The 21,070-nt window shown below is 52.3% G+C and overlaps 1 protein-coding gene across 1 annotated transcript in view; it reads left to right on the forward strand.

The window, feature by feature from the left end:
• The window catches only part of MED27 (mediator complex subunit 27), a 99,054-nt gene that overhangs the window by 18,458 nt on the left and 59,526 nt on the right, over window positions 1-21,070 (forward strand). The gene's annotated exons all lie outside the window — the stretch shown is intronic.

The following is a 21,070-nucleotide window of genomic DNA, read 5'->3' on the forward strand; positions in this document are numbered from 1 at the left end:
GCCACTGCTAGGGGAGATGCAGAGCAGAAAGTATCCTCAGGTGTCTTGAAACTTGTTTTAAGCTGCCCATGCTTTGAAACTGCTCAGGAATCTGTGATATGAGCTGTTTGACATTTCTCCCTTTCCAAATGCTGAAAGGAATAAATCTACATAAAGAGTGCTAAAAGGGAGAGAATCTTTGCCACAGTGTCTGCAGTCTTGGAATGCTCCTTTAGTTCTCTCTTTTGGCTGACCACCACCAGAAGCAGCTGAATCAAATAGCTGCTTTTAGCTACAAAATGGATGTTTGGCTTTTGGGGGTGTGGGGGGTGTGTGTCTTGACAGCTGCTTTCCAGTTTTAGTCTAGTTCAGGTTGAAACAGCTGTTCCTCATCTCTGCAAACCAGGGTGGTTGGGTGTTTTTGGATGGCAGTCTTGATGCTCACAGAGTCACAGAAACATCCAGGTTGGAAGGGACCCTCAGGATCACCAACCAATAACCCTGCTCTGCAAGGTTCACCCCTAAACCACAGCCCCAAGCACCACATCCAAACCACCTTGCAACACAATCCACACATCAGCTCCTGCAGCCTCCCCAGGATCTCTCATTTCCCACTTGGCTTTTCCTTCTATCATAGTAGTATCATAGTATCAGTCAGGGTTGGAAGGGACCACAAGGATCATCTGGTTCCAACCCCCCTGCCATGGGCAGGGACACCCCACACTAGATCAGCCTGGCCAGAGCCTCAGCCAGCCTGGGCTTAAACACCTCCAGGGACAGGGCCCCAACCCCCTCCCTGGCCAACCCATTCCATGGCCTCACCACTCTCATGGTGAAGAACTTCCTCCTCACCTCCAGCCTGAATCTCCCCACCTCCAGCTTCATTCCATTCCCCCTAGTCCTAGTACCTGAGATCCTGAGCAGTCCCTCCCCAGCCTTCCTGGAGCCCCCTTCAGATCCTGGAAGGCCACAATTAGGTCACCTCAGAGCCTTCTCTTCTCCAGACTGAACAGCCCCAACTCCTTCAGTCTGTCCTCATAGGAGAGGAGCTGCTGAAAGAATTCTTCATTCAGAGGAGATGTCCCTTGTGTGTCAGCTAAGGAGCAGTGAAAAGGAGAACAGCTTCCCCCCTGCTCCTGTGGCTAGCTCCGAGAGCCTGGGTGGATGCTTCTCCTACCTGACTTGAGGAGAGCCACCCCAGTGTGCTTTACCATGAGTGACATTTTGGTTCTGCTCCTCCCTCCCCTCCCCATCTGCTTTCAGTTGGGTTCTATTTAGAGGTTTCTCTGCACTCAGACCTAACAAGTTCTCTGCCTTGCCTTCTGGTTTGCTTTTTACTCTGCACTCACATCTTCTATTTTCAGGCTTCCCAGCGTAGTGCTCGCGGCTTGCTCGGGGCCGTAGCTGCTGTCTAACTGCTGGGGAGAGTCCCTTTTTGTTGGGGGAGGGGGGAGCTTGCCTGCTCTGCCTGGGGCCTCTTCCAGAGCTGTTTGTAGACATTTCATAGGCCACAGAGCTGATCAAGCCCTCTTGTGCCTGATGGAGCAAAAGCCAACCTTCTGCTGCCAGTCCTCTGCCGCTGCCCTGCAGTGAAGTTGATGACTTCAAGACCTGGCTGTGTGGTGGGGCTGGGGCTGTGGTGATGCAGTGTGGCCACCTCACATGCTTGGGGAACCATAGAATTGTTCTGGTTGCAAAAGCCCTCTAAGACCACCCAGTCCAACCAGCAACCCAGCACCACCAGAGGCACTAAACCATATCCCCAGTGCCATGGCCACAGGTTTCTGGAGCACCTCCAGGGGTGGGGACTCCTCTGCCTTCCTGGGCAGCATATTCCAGTCCTTGGACCTCCATGTGAAGGGCATGCAGGACACATGAGCAGTGACATGGCTGATGGAGGTGGTGAGCATCTCATTGGTGTCTGTGTATGGAAAAGAGTTTCTACAGCTTCTAGAGGACATCAAATCAACCAGAAAGTGCCAGGCTGGGGAGAGTGAGGGTTTGGAAGTGGCAGTGTGCCAAGCCCCCAGGGACTGCAGGCACTTGAGTGGTGCTGCTGCTGCTTTCCTCTCTCCTTAGCTCTTGGGATGAGCTTCCACAAGGCACTTTGTTGTTCCCATCCTTTTCCCACCTATAAAATTAGGCTTGTGCTGCAGACTGAGTACTGCAGGACATCCTCAGAGGAGGATCACTTGTGGTGCTGAGCTCACTGCTGAGCCCAGCAGGGACCCAAATCCATCCTGCCGCCTCCTTGGGGCTCTTCTCTTGAAGCACAGCCTCAGCCCAGGCCGAAGCTGTGCTGCTTCAAGAGCTGCTCAGAACAGCTCCAAGTGCAGTGTTTGCCTGGCAGAGACTCCTGGAGTGTTTAGCAGGGTGTTTGATTTGCCTTTTGCTTTTTCCCACAGTCTAAAGGACCTGGCTGGAGGTTGGGTTAGGATTAAGTGAGCTTAGTGGCCTCTTCTTTCCATCCCTCTTGTGTACCTTGTATGAATACATCCTAATAACTATTGATACTGCATTCATCCTGCCAGGAGCTGAGACCTTTAGTGTCTGCTGATGCTGCACTTCTGGTGGTATGGCTTTGCTGCTTTTTTTTTCCCCTCCTGTGCAAGTAAAATCAATTGGAGACAAATCTTGGTAACATCTCCAGCAGAGCTGAGCTGAGTGTCCCAGGCAGCCACTGGAAGGGGAGAAGTGTGGCTCTGCTCTCAGGTCCCACCCACAGGGTTGTGCCAGCAGAATTGATTCGTTGATCTACTAGATTGGAAAGGTCAACTGTAATCACTCTGGGAGCAGATTGAAGAAGATAGAAAATTGCTACTCTGCTTGCCTGGTTGTATCCTGGCCTCTGGTGCTCCTTGCTTTTCCCTCTACATCTTCATGTACCCAGCCAGAGCATCACTGTGTAAAGGGCACAACTCCTTGGGCTTGCTTTCTCCTTGTGATGAAGGAGCTGGCCACAACCTCCCTGGCCACCTGTCTCAGTGCCTCCTCACCCTCACTCTAAAGAATTTCTCCCTAATCTCTAGACTAACTCTTCCCTTTTCCATCTCCAAGCCATTGCTCCTCACCCTGTCACTCCCAGCCCTCCTCAAGTCCCTCCCCAGCTCTCCTGTAGCCTCTTCAGGTACTCTAAGGCCTCCCTGGAGCCTTCTCTTCTCCAGGCAGAACAATCCCAACTCTGTCAGCCTGTCTCCACAGTGGAGGCTCTCCAGGCCTCTGTTCATCTTGGTGGCCTCCTCTGGACCCACTCCCAACAGTTTGATGTCCTCCTTGTGCTGGTGGCACCAGACCTGGACGCAAGAACTTGCTGCTCTCTGCAGATCTTCCAGAGGGGAGAAAAAGTGTTTGACATGGGATAGATGTAATGGTGTGGGAGCTGGTCCTGAGTGGGGGAGTGCTGCACTGCTGAGGGAGCATCACAGACCACAGAATGGTGCTTTTAGCTGCTCCTCAAACGTTGCAAAGTACCTTGATGATTTGCTGCTCCTCCAAGCTGCATATTTGATGATGGCCACGTCCTGGAGAGGAGTTGGTTGCACTAACAGTGCAGGGGAAGATGATTCCTTTTAAAAGCCATTTTCTCCCCCCAAAAGTTGTAGAGAACATTAGCTGGTTGACAAAGGTTATTTGTAGTAGAACTTCAGGCCCTAAATTACCTCTGAGAACTGTCTTTTAGTGCATTTTTTCCCCCCTCCCTATGTGCTAACTTGCAAAACGCAGTAATTCCCAGCTGGCTGGAAAGGAAGGGTCTGTGGCTTTTCACTGAGAGCCTTGACCTGCTTTTAGACTGGCAAAGAGCAGTGGCAGGAGGCTCTGCTTGAGTGGGCTGAGGAGGTGCTGGTGGTGCATTTGTTGGAGGTGGCCTTTTTGCCCAGGCATTCTTGCCCTGGTGGCTTCCTGCAGTCAATGTGGGCTTGGCTTTGTCAGCCACAGCCTGAGGGCTGGAGAGCTGCTGGCTTGTGTGCACTGCACTGGTGGTAAATGGAGGTGGAGGGGAGGGGAAATGGTTATTTATCTATTTAAATAAGGAATTGGCCAGGCAAAGCTCTCAGAGACTTGAATGTCCAGGGAGGTGGTTGAGGCCCTGTCCCTGGAGGTGTTTAAGCCCAGGCTGGATGAGGCTCTGGCCAGGCTGATCTAGTGTGGGGTGTCCCTGCCCATGGCAGGGGGGTTGGAACTGGCTGATCCTTGTGGTCCCTTCCAACCCTGACTGATTCTATGAATGATCCAGTTGGAGTAGCAGCAGATCCTTGGTGACTTTCCTGCTGGCTGGTGGAGTCAAACAGTGCCTGGAGGAGCTGGGTTTGTTCTCTTGCAAGCTGCTTAACTCTTGTTTGATGCTGCAGAATGTGAACTCTTGGTGTCTGCTTTGGGTTTGTTCCACAAATGAAGTAAATCTGCCAGGGAGAAACCCCCCAAACTCAACAGTCCCCCTTCTTGGTGGGGCTCCCCAGCTGCAGCCTGTGCCATCTCCATGGTTTTGAGGCTTCACTCTGCAGCCTGCACTCAGCACACTTTTATTTAAAGCAGAGCTAAAAGTAGCAGTGAAGAGCTGACATTCAGAGCTGCTGGGTGTGATGCAGAATTGCTGGGAGGGGGATGAGGCAGGAGAGGAGCACTGCTAGTCCTGGCTGGATGAGAACCATGGAGTCTTGGGAAAGGCCTTTAAGATCATCAAGTCCAACTCCTGTTGAACTCTACCAAGGCTGCTGCTGCAGCACATCCCTCAGCACCACACTGGGATGGGGACTCAACCACATCTGTGTGGAGCCTGTCCCAGGGCTTGAGAGCCCTTGCAGTGAAAAAGTTTCTTCCAATGTCCAGCCTACACCTTCCCTGATGCAGACTGAGGCTCTTTCATCCCCACTGGTCTCTCTTGAACTGGGGAGCACAGAGCTGGATGTGCAGCAGGTGTGGTCTGACCAGGGTAGAGCAGAGGGGGAGAAGTTGAATGAATTGTAGGTTGTTGATGTTGCTGAATTATTGGCTTGATGAACTCAGCTTTGGGAGGCAGGGACTGCCCTCCTCCACCATGGATTTTGCAGCTAGAGAAGTGACAGAGCTAAGCTGATCCTGGGTGGAGAGCAGCAGCACTTTCCTCGCCCCAGTTTCCTGCAGTGCTCCCCACTCTGTCATGCTGCTGGTGCTGGGAGAGAGAGCCTTTGGGCCCTGCAAGTGTGAGCTCTGCTGAAGAGTTCAGGAGGCTCTGGGAAAACAAACTTCATGCTGAGTTTAGAACTGGAATAACAGGGAAAACAGCCTGGAACTGGGCTGGGAGAGTTGGGGCTGTTCAGCCTGGAGAAAGGAAGGCTCCAGGAGAGCTTAGAGCAGCCTTCCAGTTCCTGAAGGGGGCTTCAGGAGAGCTGGGGAGGGACTCTTGACAAGGGCTGGCAGTGAGAGGATGAGAGGGAATGGATTGGAGCGGGAAGAGGGGAGGCTGAGACTGGAGATGTAGTTTTTCCTGTGGCTTTGACTGTGTCCCACAGCAACTTGAGAATGGCTCAGGCTCCAAGCCCTCAAACTCTTCTGTTCCCATCAGTGCAAATTCCTGGCTAAATAAAGAATCTGTAGTGTTTATCATTTCCCAGAAGTACTTTCCACATTCTCTGGTGGCATTTAGTGATCAGAGAGTGGCTTTCCTCTCCATGTGACCTCCAGCAAGTCCTCAGACCTCTTTGCATCTCATTCAGTGCAGCTGGAAAAGCTAAGTAAACAGCAGGAGCCTTGCTGGGAGCCAGGAGCCTCAACTGAGTGATTCTGGGGACATGAAATAAATCATGAATTAGAATCAGGTGAGTAAGGTGCAGATTGGGTTGTTCCAAAGAGAAAAGAATTCTGTAGCTCCTAGAATGGCTCAGGTTGGAAGGAACCTCAGAGGTTATCTGCTCCAACCTCCCTGCCATGGGCTCTCAACTAGACTGGATTACCCAAGGCCTTAGCCAGGCTGGCCTTGAACACCCCTAGGGAGGAGGCAGCCACAGCCTCCCTGAGCAGCCTGTGCCAGAGTCTCAGCTCCCTCCTGCTGAAGAACTTCTTCCTCAGCTCCACTCTAACCCTGTTGTGCCTCAGCCTCAAACCATTCCCTCTTTTCCCTGTCTCAGACACCCTCAGGAAAAGTCTCTGCAGCCTCCCTGCAGGTAGTGGAAGGCAGTTGGGGTAGTGTGGAGCCTGGGTGGGTGGGAAGGTTTTCTGCTGAGTACAGTGCCAGCTGCAGCTGTGGTCTTCAGCTTCTTTCTCCTCCCTGTCCCTCTGCTGAGCCCAGTGGAGAGCAGGATTTGCTTTCCTGCCTCAGCTGCCTGGGTTACCTTGTGAAGCAGAGCAAGGTCGTGTGGTTTGGATGGCAGCAGAGGAGCTCTCAGGTGGTGTCTGAGCTGTCAGAGCTTCTCTCTCCCCTGTGAGCCCTGAAAGGTTTCCATGCTGCACATGGTTAACTGTGGGCTGGTGTAGCTGTGCCTGGGCTGCTGCTCCTCCTGCAATGGGTACTGTTATATTATTAATATTGCAGATGATGCCAAGGAGGTGTCTTGCATTTAATACAGAACATGAGAAGGTTGCCCTCCCCCCTCTGAACATTTCCAATTGGAGCTGAAGATGCCTATGAAAATTTAAAGGGGACAAGGTCAGCCTGAGAAATCACTTACTTTAAACAGCAGCAAACCATCTATTTTTAACACCAAACTCCCTTACCTGTGCAAATAACACTTCCACCTATTAACATTTGAAGGGAAAAAAGGAGGTTTGAAGCAGGGTTTTAATTGTGAGACTACTTAGTTGCCATTTGTCTAGCTGCCTGTTAATTTGAGCTCTTTGGGCTGAGAGAGACACGAGGGCTGATCAAAAGCATTTGGCTTCCTGTGGCTCCTGTCTGATCAGCCCAGCTCAGTTTCTCTCACTCAGAAAAGGAAAGCTAACAGGTGACTCACTTGCTTTGTACCAAGGTCTGTAGCAAGGAGGAAGAAGTGGGGAAGAGGGCACTTCATTAGAGCAAGCAGAGCCCCCCCAGAAATGCAGTAATTGAAAGTGGAAGTTGAACAACTGCAGAGTGCAGCTGAGAGCAGGCTTTAAACACTCAGGGTAATTAAGCACTGGAAGAAGTGGAGGGAGGTGGTGTGGGGGCTCTGCTCCTCTGGAAGGTTTGAAAGGTGAGCACATGCAAATTCTGGCTGTTTTTTCTTTGCCTAACTACATTTGCTAAATTATAACCACAAAAGTGACTGAAATTAGGTAAGAGGCAGGACTAAATGGTGCCTCCAGACTGACTTCATCTCCCAGGAAGCTCGTGGAAGGACTCAGCTCCAGCTGGCCAGGCTCTTAACCACGCTGTGATTTCTTTGTTCTGTGCTCTCCAGCTGCATGCCTTCCCCTTTGAGGACTCCAAACCAGCAGGGTCTGTACCCATGAGCACATAGTATCAGTCAGGGTTGGAAGGGACACCACCAGGATCATCCAGTTCCAACCCCCCTGCCATGGGCAGGGACACCCCACACTAGATCAGGCTGCCCAGAGCCTCATCCAGCCTGGCCTTAAACACCTCCAGGGATGGGGCCTCAACCACCTCCCTGGACAACCCATTCCAGGGCTTCATCACTCTCATGGGGAAGAACTTCCTCCTCACTTCCAGCCTGAATCTCTCCAGCTTCATTCCATTCATCCCCACCCAGATCATAGATCTGCAAGCTCAGAATCTCAGTTTTTAACTCGTTTTCAGAGATGCCTTTTATTTCCAGTCAGTGGCTGATGGAGACAGAGCAATGGTGAGCTGCTCCCAACCAATCCCTTGTTTCAGGTGAGGGGAGAGATTCCAGGCTTGCCATGGAGGGTAGGGTTAGGGGGGAGCTGAGGAAGAAGCTCTTCAGCAGGAGGGTGGTGAGACTCAGGCTGCCCAGGGAGGTTGTGGCTGCCTCCTCCCTGGGGCTGTTGAAGGCCAGGTTGGATGAGGCCTTGAGCAGCTGAGAGTCGAGCTGAGAGGTGTCCCTGCCCATGGCAGGTGGGGTGGAGCAGAGATCTCTGAAGCCCCTTCCAGCCTGAGCCATTCTGTGATTAGACTTAAAGCCTTTCCTGGCTGCTTCAAAGAATTTCTGAGCATCTGAGTGCAGTTTTTCTCTCTAGGAAGTCTGCTACAAACATAGTAAATAGTAAGAACCATTTAGTACTCTTACAATCTGAGGTTGCTGTGCTCCACACCCAGCACCAGCACTGTGAGAATGAGGATTGTGAAGGTAAATTTAACTGCATTTGCAAAGCAGCAAGATAAAGCAGGAGAGTCTCAGAGAAGACAGGAGAGAAGCAAAGTGTGGGCATGGTGTGAAATGCTGCAAGTAACATTCTGTGCATGCCTGGCAGGTGCTGAGGAGCTGCCTCTCCCTCCAACCACTGTGGGGATTTGAGGTACTGTGGAAGGAATCACAGAATGCTGGGTGTTGGAAGGGACCTCTGGAGATCAAGTCCAATCCCCTTGCCAAGCAGGGTCACCCAGGGCAGGTCACCCAGGAACACAGCCAGGTAGCTTTTGAAAGCCTCCAGAGAGGGAGTCTCCACAGCCTCCCTGGGCAGCCTGCTCCAGGGCTCCAGCACCCTCACACCAAAGAAGTTTTCTTCTCATGGTGAGGTGGAGCCTTCTGGCTTCCAGCTTCTGCCCATTGCTCCTTGTCCTATCACTGGGCACCACCACAAAGAGCCTGGCACCTTCCTCCTGACACCCACCCCTCAGATACTCACAGACATTGCTCAGATCCCCTCTCATCCTCCTCCTCTCCAGACAAACTACCCCAGGTCTCTCAGCCTTTCCTCAGAGCAGAGATGTTCAAGTCCCCCAAGCATCCTCATAGCTTCTCTTGGACAGCCTCCAGCAGATCTCTGTCTCTCTCAGACTGGGCAGTCCAAAACTGCCTGAAATCCTTAATGCTTAGCTGAGGCAGGCTGGTTTGGTTAGCATAGGCAATAGGGACTCAGGTATTTCCTCTTCCCTGAGTTCTGCCTTTGTAACCTGAGCAACTCCCATTTCTAGCACATGGAGCACTGGGGAGCCACCACTCCTCCCCTCCAGGGGGAAAACCTTTCTTGGGTCAGTACAGCAGCTCAGCTTTCATTGCAATCCTTGTGTTCCAAAGACTTGGGAGTAGATTTCTTGCTTTTGGTTCCAGTGAGAGGGAGGTAAATAAGCTGATGGCTGTGCCCTGGTAGCTGGAGGCCAGGCTGGGTGGGACCTGTGCTTCCCTTGGGCCTGCAGCTGCATTTTAGCACCTCGCCTCCAGCAGCCACCTCCCAACAGCAAACCTTGTCAGTAGAGCAGCCTTCAGCACTTCATTATTGCTACAACCTGAGTGCATTTGCAAATTAATTGGTGTGTGGGAGGAAAGGCAGCTGCTGTTGCAGAGGCCCTCCCCTCTTGAAGCAAAGCTAGCAATGAACTGGGGGACTGTAGTGAGCTGCTGCAGGTGTTGGAGCTTCTCGAGTGGCCTCTTGGCCATTTTCCTGTGCTACCTTTTTTTTTTTAACATACTTTTATGTTTCTTCAAACTGCTCACTGAGACAGAGAATCACAGAACTGTTTCTGTTGGAAAAGCCCTCTGGGATCATCCAGTCCAACCATCAACCCTGCACCACCCTGTCTCCAAGTGCCATGGCCACGTACTTCTTGATCACCTCCAGGGCTGGGGACTCCGCCACCTCCCTGGGCAGCCTTTGCCAATCCCTGACTACTCTTGCAGCAAAGAAATTGTTCCTTATACCCAACCAGTTTCAGGCCACTTCTTCAAGTGCTATCACCTGATACTAGGTAGAAGAGACCAAGCCCCACCTGGCTCAACCTCCTTCCAAGGAGCTGTAGAGCACAATGAGGTTTCCCCTCAGCCTCCTCTTCTCCAGCTCCCTCAGCTGTTCCTCACCAGCCCTGTTCTCCAGACCCTTCCCCAGCTTTGTTGTCCTTCTCTGGACCTGTTCCAGCCCCTCAATGTCCTTCTTGGAGTGAGGGGCTCAAAACTGAACCCAGTATGTGAGGTGTGGCCTCACCAGTGCTGAGCAGAGGGGAGAATTGTGGCCATGGAAACAATCAGCATGCTGAAGAAAATGACATCTCTACTTCTATATGAGGACTTAGCAAGCAGGTTTGTATTTCTTGCTGGCTCAGCACCAAAAGGGCTTTAATTAGACCCATCATGAATGACTGGGAGCATTTAAAAGCCTATTAATTAACTAAATTACAACAGAAGATTACAGCAGCATTGTAAGCTCCCATGAAAATAATAGGAAGTGTGTTCCATTGGTTTTATTCCTGGAGGTACTTCTGAGGTCCCCCAGCTTCATCTGAAATGAATACTGTGATACTGTGAAATACTGTGGATAGGATGAGAGTGGATTGAAGCTTGAGGAGGGGAGATTGAGACTGGAGATTAGGAGGAAATTCTTGTGAGGCTGGTGAGACACTGGTTGCTCAGGGAGGCTGTGGCTGCCTCCTCCCTGGAGGTGTTCAGGGCCAGGCTGGATGAGGCCTGGAGTAACCTGGGCTGGTGGGAGGTGTCCCTGCCCATGGCAGAGAGGTTGGAACTCAATGGTCTTTAAGGTCCCAACCAATCTATGAAGTCTTCAGTGCTGTCTAGAGGCAACTGCAAGCCCACTTCTTGTGCCATCCCACCAAGCCTTCTGCTTGGGCTTGGTCTCTGTGAGCTGCTGTTTGGCCTGTAAACTGGAGTAACTCCTTGCAGTGGTGGGGTGGAGGTGTTTTGGAGCCTGCCTGGCTCAGTGTGGTGTTCCCTTGTTGTTCTGCTTTCTGAGCAGTCAGCTCACCCCAGCAGGGCAGCTGGGAGGAAGAAGCTGGGAGCTATTTTCAGCACTCCGAGATTCCAGCAGCTCTCGAGCTGTTACTCTTTGTGCTGTGCTAAGGAGGGGGGGAAAGAAGTGTAGCACAAGAGGTGTTTGTGGGAAGCATATGGCTCTGACACGAGCTCAGACTGCAGTCAGTTTTGGATTTGGTTGTAAAACATCTCTGTGCTTTTTGCACTCCCTAGTCTGAGTGTGACATCTGCAGCAGATGGACAGAGCAACTTCCCAGAAGCTGTGGCTTTCCTTGCAGAGGAGATCAGATCTCATCTGTAAAAGTTGTGGAGGGAAAACCTCATCTGTCTGAGTCTGCTTGGGTGGATGTGCTGGATGTGGAGCTGAGCACTGCAGCTGGGGGCAGTTGGGGCTGTGTCTTTGCAGCTGGGATGTCAGCTCTGCTTCTGTGGGCACTTCAAGCCTTATTCTGTGGCAGAGCCATGTGGAGCAAGCTGCTTGTTCTGATCCTCCTTCTCTGTTCTGGCACAGTTGTTTCCTGCACTGTCAGGATTTCACAGGGTCCCAGCAGGGTGAGGTTGGAAGGGACCTCTGGAGAGCATCCAGTCCAACCCCCCCTGCTGAAGCAGGGCACCCACAGCAGCTTGCCCAGGGTTATGATGGCTGGGGGGGGTTGAAAGCTCTCCAGAGGAGGAGACTCCACAGCCTGTCTGGGCAGCCTGCTGCAGGCCTCCAGCACCCTCACACCAAAGCTTCTCCTCCTGTTCAGGTGAAACCTCCTGGGTTCCAGTTTGTGCCCACTGCCCCTTGTCCTGTCCCTGGGCACCACTGAGGAGAGTCTGGCCCCAGCCTCTTGCCCCCCAGCCATCATCTTTTGATGAATATTGCTTAGCTCCCCTCTGGGGCTGCTCTTCTGCAGGCTCTCAGCCCCAGGGCTCTCAGCCTTTGCCCCTCACAGAGCTGCTCCAGGCCCCTCAGCAGCTCTGCAGCCTCCTCTGGATTCTCTCCTGCCAGTTTCCTGTCTTTCTTGAACTGGAGAGCCCAGAACTGGACCCAGTACTCCAGACATGGCCTGGGAGAAGAGAACCTCCCTGAGCCTTCTGCTTGCAAATTACAGAGCCAAGCCTTGTTTCCAGCCTTGACTAACCCTGCTGGGATGGCAGAAGTGCCTTTGTTTGTGTCAGTAGCTTTGCTGGCCTCCCCTCCCCACTTTCCAGCCTCTTGACTGTGAGAGATTTTGTAACTAGTTTGGAAATGCCAGGCTGTGATGTATGGAGCTCTTTAACATTTCCTTGATTTATGTGCACTCTGCTGAAAAAAAGCAGAGGAAGCATATTATGGTGGGGGGAAAAAAATGGTGCCAGGCTTCAGGGTTGGGCAGCTCCCCCCCCCTAGTTTTAGTTCAAAGCTGTACTTTTATCAATCAAACCTGATGGATTCTTTTCTTTGTGTTTTGTATTCCCCCCAAACATTCATAACTTAACTCTTTGAAGCCTGAGGAAATCATTTGACTTAGGGGGTTCAGTAGTGTCTTCCTGAGGTCTTGAAGGTCTAACTTGAGGCTTTGAAATGTCTGACTTGGAGCTTGAGGAGGGGAAATTTAGGCTGGCTCTTGGGAAGGAGAGCTCTTCCCCCCAGGCTGCCCCTGGGGAAGGAGGGCAGTTGTGTGCTTGCTTCTTTGTTTAGCGTGGGCTGAAGAACCTCCCCTGTGGGGACAGGCTGAGAGAGTTGGGGCTGTTCAGCATGGAGAAGAAAAGGCTCCAGGGAGACCTTAGAGCAGCCTCCCAGTAGCTGAAGAGGGCTACAGGAGAGCTGGAAGGGGCTTTTCACAAGGGCTTGTAGGGATAGGGTGAGAGGGAATGGACTGAAGCTTGAGGTAGGGGAGATTTAGGCAGTGAGGATGGGGAGACTCTGGAACAGGTTGTGGAGGTTGTGGCTGCCCCCTCCCTGGAGATGTTCAAGGCCAGGCTGGATGAGGCCTGAAGCAGAAAATGGTTTGGATTGGAAGGAACCTTAAAGCTCATCCAGCTCCAGCCCCATGCCATGGGCAGGGACACCTCCCACCAGCCCAGGCTGCTCAGGGCCTCATCCAGCCTGGCCTTGAACACCTCCAGGGAGGAGGCAGCCACAGCCTCCCTGAGCAACCTGTGCCAGTGTCTCCCCACCCTCACTGGAAAGAGAGTTGTTAGCTGATTGACAATTTTGGTTTAGCTGGAGAGAATTTCCAGTGCACCTGGTCAGAGAAGGGAGAGCTCAGAGTGCCTCTGGTGAGCAGCAGAAGGGAGAGCTCAGAGTGCCTCTGGTGAGCAGCAGAAGGGAGAGCTCAGAGTGCCTCTGGTGAGCAGCAGGGTTGCTCTGTCTCCTAGAAGCCAAGGTGAGGTTGAGAACAGGATTCAGATACCTAGCATGAATTTTTAGCCACGAGATGCTTGAGTGAGGGCAGAAGAATTGCCTCCTGGGGTGAAAAGCTTCAGGCTTGATGAGCATGGCATCTGAGGGATGGAGGCAGCTGCTGAAGTTTTGACCAGAGCCCTGAGGAAGGTGCCAGCAGTTTTGCTATCTCGGCATGGTAAGAAGCCAAAGACTTGCAAGCAGTATTGGAGTGAAGGGAACACTGATGCAGTCATTCATCAGCAGAGCTTCAATGTTGTTGAAAGGAAGGCATGGGAGGAAGGTGCTTGGAGGCTGGAGTCTGACACTAATTGAAACAGCACTCTCAGCAAAACCTGGGGTTCAAAGACAATGGAATGAAACTGTGGTGAAGAGAGAGATGATGAAAGGCAGAGGGACACACAGCAGTGCGTTCCTGCATCTCTGCCTGTCTCAAATCTGAACTTGTTTTTGTGTTCCCTAGCCTTGGGAGGAAGGAAGAGAGGCTGAAGGGAAGAGTAGGATTGCCTGTGAGAGGCACTTGCAGGTGGATGTCCCCAGGGTGCTCCTTACCTGCTGTCTCCTTGCGCAGAGTGAGGCAGCAGCACTGTGCCTCCCAGAGCAGCAAGCAGCAGCTGTGGCTCGTGAGAGGCTGTGAGCAGAAGTGTGAGCTGCTCTGTGCCACCTTCCAGCTGCATCAGGGGGGAAGGAATACAGGCAGTGACTTAAAAAGATGCAGCCACAGCCCAGAAGCCAACCTTGTCCTGGGCTGATCCTCAGCAGCATGGGCAGCAGGTGGGGGGAAGGCACTCTGCCCCTCTGCCCTGCTGAGACCCCACCTGCAGTGCTGGGGCCAGCTCTGGAGCCCCAACACAAGATGGACACAGAAGTGCTGGAGGGGGTTCAGAGGAAGCCATGAAGGGGAGCAGAGGGCTGGAGAGCCTCTGCTGCAGAGAGAGGCTGAGTGTTGGGGTGGTTCAGCCTGGAGAAGAGAAGGCTCTGGGGAGAACTTCGAGCAGCATTCCAGGATTTGAAGGGAGCTGAAGGAGAGCTGGGGAGGGACTTTTGGTAAAGGCATGGAGTGACAGGACAAGGGCTGGTGGAAGAAGCTGGATTTGGGGTAGGCATTAGCAGGAAATCCTTCCCCATGAAGGAGGAGAGGCACTGGGACAGGTAGCCTGGAGAAACTGTGGAGGCTCCAAGCCTGGAAGTGTCCAAAGGCAGGCTGGATGGGGCCTTGAACAACCTGACCTGGTAGGGTCAGGCACAGAGGGGCAGGGGCTTGGAATTGGGTTTTGAAGGTTCCTTCCAACCCATTCTGTGACTCTCTGAACTTATGCACAGGGATGAAAACCCAAATGGCATGGGGGGGGGGGTGGCCTTTGTTCCCACCGTGGGCAGGAATTTGTTGACTGAATGTTCCTGTAAACTAGAAAGAGTTTGGGGGGAGGCATAAATGCTTTGAAAAGTACAAGAGCAGAGTGGTGTCCTGCTGAAACTGCAAAGCAGAGCAAGGGCCCAGCCCTGAGCTTTGCTGGGTGCTATTACAAGGGATTGGAGGCTGCTCCTTTGGTTCCTGGCTGCTATTTTGGCCAAGCCAAGACTTGAGCTGTCCTGAGATGATCAAACATTGTTTGGAGCAGCAGAGAATTTCCAACCCAGCCTCATTATGTCTGAGAGAAGCTTAAAAAAGAAAAGAGAGAGGGGAAAAAAAACCTCAATTAAGGTGGTGTAATTTCTCTCTTCCCTGCTTTGGTCTGCAGAGATGAAACTGGGGGAGGGTCCTGCTGGCCTGCTCCTTGCTCTTTTCAAAAGGAGCAGGAGAGTGTTGTCATAATGGGCAAATCCCTCGTTAGCTGCTAGGGAGAGAGCTTAATGATGAGGAGCAGAGCTCTGAGCCCCTTGGAAGCAGACTGAGGGGCAGGTGCTTGGTGGTGCAGGGAGCTGCAGGGCTGGGGGGGCTGGCAGCCCCTCCTCTGAAACTCCATTTCTTGGATTCAGAACTGTGAAGGCCACTGGATTCCCTCAAGGGGAGTGTGGCAAGCAGGTTGAGGAGCTTCCCCTCCACCTCTGCTCTGCCACAGTGAGGCCACAGCTGGATTACTGTCTCCAGTTCTGGGCTCCCCAGTGCAAGTTCCCAGGTTGGACTTGATGATCTCTGAGGTCTTTTCCAGCCTTACTGATTCTGTGATTCTAAGAAGGACAGGGACTTGCTGGGGAGGGTGCAGCAAAGGGCTACAGAGATGCTGAGGGGACTGGAACTCCTCTGTGGTGAGGAAATTGAGACAACTTGGGCTGTTCAGTCTGGAGAGGAGCATCCTGAGGGGAGATCTCAACAGTGCTGATCAATACTGCAAGGGTGGGAGTCAAGAGGATGGGACCAGGGTTTGTGCAGCATTGCCCAGTGACAGAACAGGGAGTAACAGAAACAAACTTCAACATCAGAAGCTCATCTGAATGGGAGGAGGAACTTCTTTGACCTAAGGCTGCTGGAGCCCTGGAGCAGGCTGCTCAGAGAGGTGGTGGAGTCTCCTTGTCTGGAGAGATCCAAAACCTGCCTGGGTGTGTTGCTGTGTGACCTCCTCTAGGTGCCTTGGCAGGGGGCTTGCACTCCATGATCTCCAGAGGTCCCTTCCAGCCACTACCCTGCCGTGCTTATTCTCTCTCTTTAAGGAGATGCTTCTCTGTGTCTGCTCAGGAGTTCTTTGCCTGAGAATGGTGGAGAGTGAGGATGGTGAAGAAAAGTCCTTTTGCTCTCACTCTCCAAAGCAAACCTATTGCTGCTTCAGAAGCTGTAAATACTGATGATGGCTACCATGGAGGTGCAGCTGTCAGTTGACACAATCAATTGTACATTTCCCTCCCCCCCCCACCCTCTTGTCTTCTTCCTCCCCAACCTATTTTCCCCAGCCTTAAATGGCCTTGTCAGTAAGTGGAGTGTAATGACTTGTTTGGTCAGCAGTCAGCACATGCAAAACCTCCAGCCCATGAATTATGGAAAGCAAAGACCTTCAGACCCAGCATGATTCTAATGAGGAAGCTTTAATTTGAGGAGCTTTAAATTAGCAGCATGAAGCAGGGCTGCAGGTTCAGAACATCACCCACAGTGCTCCTGCAGCTGCCACCAGCCAGAGGGTGCTGGCCAGAGACCCTCACTGCACTCTGCTGCTTTGAAGCCTTTGGTTGCAGCAGAAGTTCTCAGCTCCAAGCCTTGCAGATCTGCTCTTGCTCTCTAAAACTGCTTGAAGGGAGGCTGTAGCCAGGAGGGGGTTGGTCTCTTCTCCCAGGCACCCAGCACCACAACAAGAGGACACAGTCTCAAGCTGTGCCAGGGAAAGTTTAGGCTGGAGGTGAGGAGAAAGTCACAGATTGCATTGAGTTGGAAAGGACCTTCAAAGGTCATCTTGCCCAAACCCCCTCCTTCCCAGAAGGAGTAATTGGCCATTGGGATGTGCTGCCCAGGGAGGTGGTGGAGTCAAGAGGGGATGAGGGGCTTGGATGTGGCACTTGGAGCCATGGTTTAGTTCATAGTATCATAGAATCAGTCAGGGTTGGAAGGGACCACAAGGATCATCCAGTTCCAACCCCCCTGCCATGGGCAGGGACACCCCACACTAGGTCAGGCTGCCCAGAGCCTCAGCCAGCCTGGTGGTTGTCAGGAGGTGTTGGGTGACAGGTTGGTCTTGATGATCTCTGAGGTCTTTTCCAACCTTACTGATTCTATGATTCTGCAGGGACTGTGACCTTTTGGGGGGCTCAGAGTGACTCAGGTTGGAAGGGACCTCAGAGATCATCAGCTCCCTCCTCCTGTGCTCCTAACAGAGCTGCTCCAGCCCTTGGGTCACCCTTGTGGCCTCCTCTGCACTCATTCCCGCAGCTCTGTGCCTGGGGACAGCAGAACCAGAGGCAGTGTTGGAGGTGTGGTCTCTGGGCAGCAGATGATGCTTCTCGTCCGGGCTGAGGCTGGTTCTTGCTTGTTTTGGTTGGTTTAGGAACTGCATTGCCTTGTTGCTGGTTAAGAAGAGTCTCACCAGGGTAAGATAAGCAAAAGATATTCTGTGATTCACCTTTAAAGCCATATTAATGCTTCTGGAAGTAACTGCAGGCTGTGCTTCTCTAATGCAGTCTGCCTTTAGCTAGTTGAGGTGAATGCCAAAGATATCTCTTCTGTGAATGGAGGGATTGCCCTCCTTACAATTACAACTGTGAGAAATGTGACTCCAAAGTGTGAGCTCTGCGGTGATGTTTCACTGAGGGAGGAAGATTGAGAGTCGTTAATCTCTGAATGTGCTGCTCAGCTGCTGAGGAGCACCCTGAACATGGGAATTACAGCACCTGTAAACCAGGGGTGCTGATCAGCCTCACCCTGAGCTGGCAGTGCCCTCATGCAGCCCAGGAGGCAAATCATGTCCTAGGCTGCAGCCAGAGGACTCTGTGCAGCAGGGCAGGAGAGGGGATTCTGCCTCTTGACTCTGTTCTGACCCCACCTCCAATCCTGCCTCCAGTTCTGCTGGCCCCAGCAGGAGAAGGACACAGAGCTGCTGGAGAGAGTCCAGAGGAGGCCACAAGGATGATCCAAGGGCTGGAGCAGCTCTGCTGTGAGCACAGGCTGAGGGAGCTGGGGCTGTGCAGCCTGGAGGGGAGAAGACTCAAGGGGCAACTCAGGGCTGCCTGCCAGCACCTGAAGGGATCCTGCAGGAAGGCTGCAGAGAGACTTCTCCTGAGGGTGTCTAGAGCCAGGCCCAGGGGGAATGGTTTGAAGCTGAGGCAGAGCAGGGTTAGAGGGGAGCTGAGGAAGAAGTTCCTCAGCAGGAGGGAGCTGAGCCTCTGGCCCTGGCTGCCTCCTGCCTGGGGCTGCTGAAGGCCAGGCTGGGTGAGGCTTTGGCTGATCAAGTGTAGCTGAGAGGTGTCCCTGCCCATGGCAGGGAGGGGGCTTGGGGCAGGTGGTCTCAGAGGTCTCTTCCAACCTGAACCATTCTGTGGGACAAGAGACCACTGCTGCCATTAGCAGAGAAGAATGAAGGGATTTCAAACAGAACAAGATGTGAAACCAATCCCAAGCCCTGGTTTTCATTTACCCTCAGGTAAAGCTTTTGTGTGTACTGAAGTGTTATTTCTCAGTCCTTTTCCTCCAGCCTTGAGAAGTGGAGCCCTTGGATTTTAGGTTTTTTTCTTTCTTTCTTTTCTTTTTATTTTTCAAATGTGGAATTCACACCTTCCACTTGGAACCACAGCTTGGAGGAAAAAATACCAGCTCTCATGAGCCTCATCAGAAAGCTGCACAAGCTGGCACTGCTGGAGAGCCTGGCTGCTAAGTGTTATACATGGATTTATTTTAGAGCTTTGGGGCTTTTTTTGTGTGGTAGTTTTGGTGCTGCTGGGGTTTGTTTCTTCTTTTTCTGAAAGAGAGTTTTGTGTTTCATCTGCATGGATCAGGAAGAGGGGGAGGGGAATAGCACTCTGGTTGAAATTTTACAGGGGAATGTTTCATTAGGAAGTAAAGAGTTTAGCTTAACAGGATCCACTTGGAATCCCCCAGCCTGGAAGAAGTGGATTTTTGCTGCAGTAGAGCCTCTGAGTGCTGGGGAAGTCTCTAGCTGCTGCTCCAGAAGTGATTTGCAGTTCTAGCTGGTGCTGCAGCAGTGCTGGGGTGCAGGGAGTGGTTAGCATCATGGGATGAGCTGGGTTGGAAGGGATCTCAAAGCCCATCCAGTTCCAACCCTCTGCCCTAGCCATGGACACCTCCCACCAGCCCAGCTTGCTCAGGGCCTCATCCAGCCTGGCTCTGAACACCTCCAGGGAGGAGGCAGCCACAGCCTCCCTGAGCAACCTGTGCCAGTGTCTCCCCACTCTCACTGCAAAGAACTTCTTCCCAATCTCCAGTCTCAATCTCTCCTCTTTCAGCTCAAAGCCATTGTCCCTCATCCTGTCACTCCAAGCCCTTCTAACAAGTCCCTCCCCAGCTCTCCTGTAGCCCTCTTCAGCTACTGGAAGGCTGCCCTAAGTTCTCCCTGGAGCCTTCTCTTCTCCAGGCTGAACAACCCCAACTCTCTCAGCCTGTGCCCATAGAGGAGTTTTTGGGTTTCTTTCTGCTCCTCTGAAGAGATGATGAAACAATTCCTCAACCTCTTCAGTTAAGACCCCCCCAAAACCCAGGCTGCATTCTGTGCACTCCGTTCTGTGATGCTTTAATAATGCATAAATCAGGCTGGACAGAAGCTGCCTGTCAGTTTTATTAACTTTGACCTTTTCTCCCATTATAAGGAAGGTTTGGTAAATATTTAATGGCCCTTATAGATTTTGCCAGTTGGATTTGCTTTCCTAGGAGCCAAGGTAGATGATAAAGAAATAATTAACCATAATAGCCTAATCAGTGGCAGGCAGCCTTCAAGGGCAGAGTTGCTGCTTTGGAGTAGAGGTATTTTTAGTTCCTTTTCTTTCTGGGCCTCACCAGTAAATGCTTGCTTAGCCAGGAGGTTCTGAAATGGTTTGGAAAGGGTGGCTTGGAAATGGAGCTGTGATTAGCCCCTGCCATGATCTCCGCCACTGGGGGAGTGCCCACATGGTGGTTCTGTGCCTGAAATGCCTGTTGGTGCCTTTCTGCACAGAGGTCACAAGGGAGGCTTAGATTTACACAGCTGAACCCCAAAAGGTTGAGACTGGAGGTGAGGAAGAAATTCTTGACAGTAAGGGGTGGGAGACACCAACACAGGCTGCCCAGGGAGGCTGTGGCTGCCTCCTCCCTGGAGGTGGTCAAGGCCAGGTTGGATGAAGCCTTGAGCTGGGCTGGTGGGAGGTGTCCATGGCTAGGGCAGAGGGCTGGAACTGGATGGGCTTTGAGATCCCTTCCAACCCAAACCATTCCTTGGATCTATGGACAGTGTCAGCAGCACAGAATGGCTGCAGGAGGGCTGCTGCTAATGGGATGCAAGAAGAACTGCTCCTGAGTCGGGGAGGGGGCTTGTGCCAGAGCTCTCTCTCCCTTTAATTCCCTGCATATTGCACTCACTGCAGATTCTGCTAGTGAAGATTGAAAACTGAGCCCCTGACACTTTGAAGCATTGCCTCTCCCATCTGCTGGCCACTGCTCTCATTGATTTTCTTCATTTCAGAAATCTGTCAGAGAAAACCAAATTTGAGCACAATTTCTTGCTCTGAGTGGAGCTCTTGGGGCCCTCCAGTGCCCCCCTTCTCTGGCCCTTCATTCTCTTCCCATTAGCAGTGCAGTGTGTCTCCATGGTGTGCCACGGCCAGGAGCCTGTGGCAAAGCAGCCAAGGGGGCCAGGAGCCTGCTCAGCAGCCTCCTGGATGTTCTGAGCTCTCCCACTGGAGTCAGACTGGCTCTCAGCGTAGCTTTGCTCATTCTGCTCGCTGCAGATCACCACCAGGCTTTGCTTTCCTCACTTTCCTGGATTCATACAATCACAGAAGAGGTTGGGTTGGAAAGGACCTTAAAGATCATCCAGTTCCAAACCCTCACTGTGGGCAGGGACACCTCCCACTGGAGCAGGTCCTTCATGGACTCATCCACCCTGGCCTTGAACAGCTTCAGGGAGGGGGCATCCACAGCCTCCCTGGGCAACCTGTGCCAGTCACTCCCCACCCTCACTGCAAAGAGTTTCTTTCAGTCCATACCCTGCAGCTTTCTCTAAGTCCCCTTTGTTTTCTCAGCACTTCCAATCTTCTCTAACTGCAGCCTTTTTGTGGGTGCAGACCCTGGGGGCAGAGTTGTTAAGGTGCTGCACAGTTCCCCTTGCTCAGAGCAAATCTTGAGACAAGTTGATGAAGACCTTGATGTGGTGGTGAAGGAAATGGCATTTGTCTGGTGCTGAGTCTTGTCCTCCCTCTTGGGAACTGAGATGCTCAGAGCGGGAACTGAGATGCTCAGAATGGGAACTGCAGCTGTTTGGAGGTGAGCTTGGAACCTCTTGCACCTGAAGCTGCT

This window comes from Melanerpes formicivorus, unplaced genomic scaffold, assembly GCF_026170545.1.
Source record: "Melanerpes formicivorus ecotype bairdi unplaced genomic scaffold, bMelFor1.0.p_v2 SCAF_33, whole genome shotgun sequence".
Lineage (NCBI taxonomy): Eukaryota > Metazoa > Chordata > Aves > Piciformes > Picidae > Melanerpes > Melanerpes formicivorus.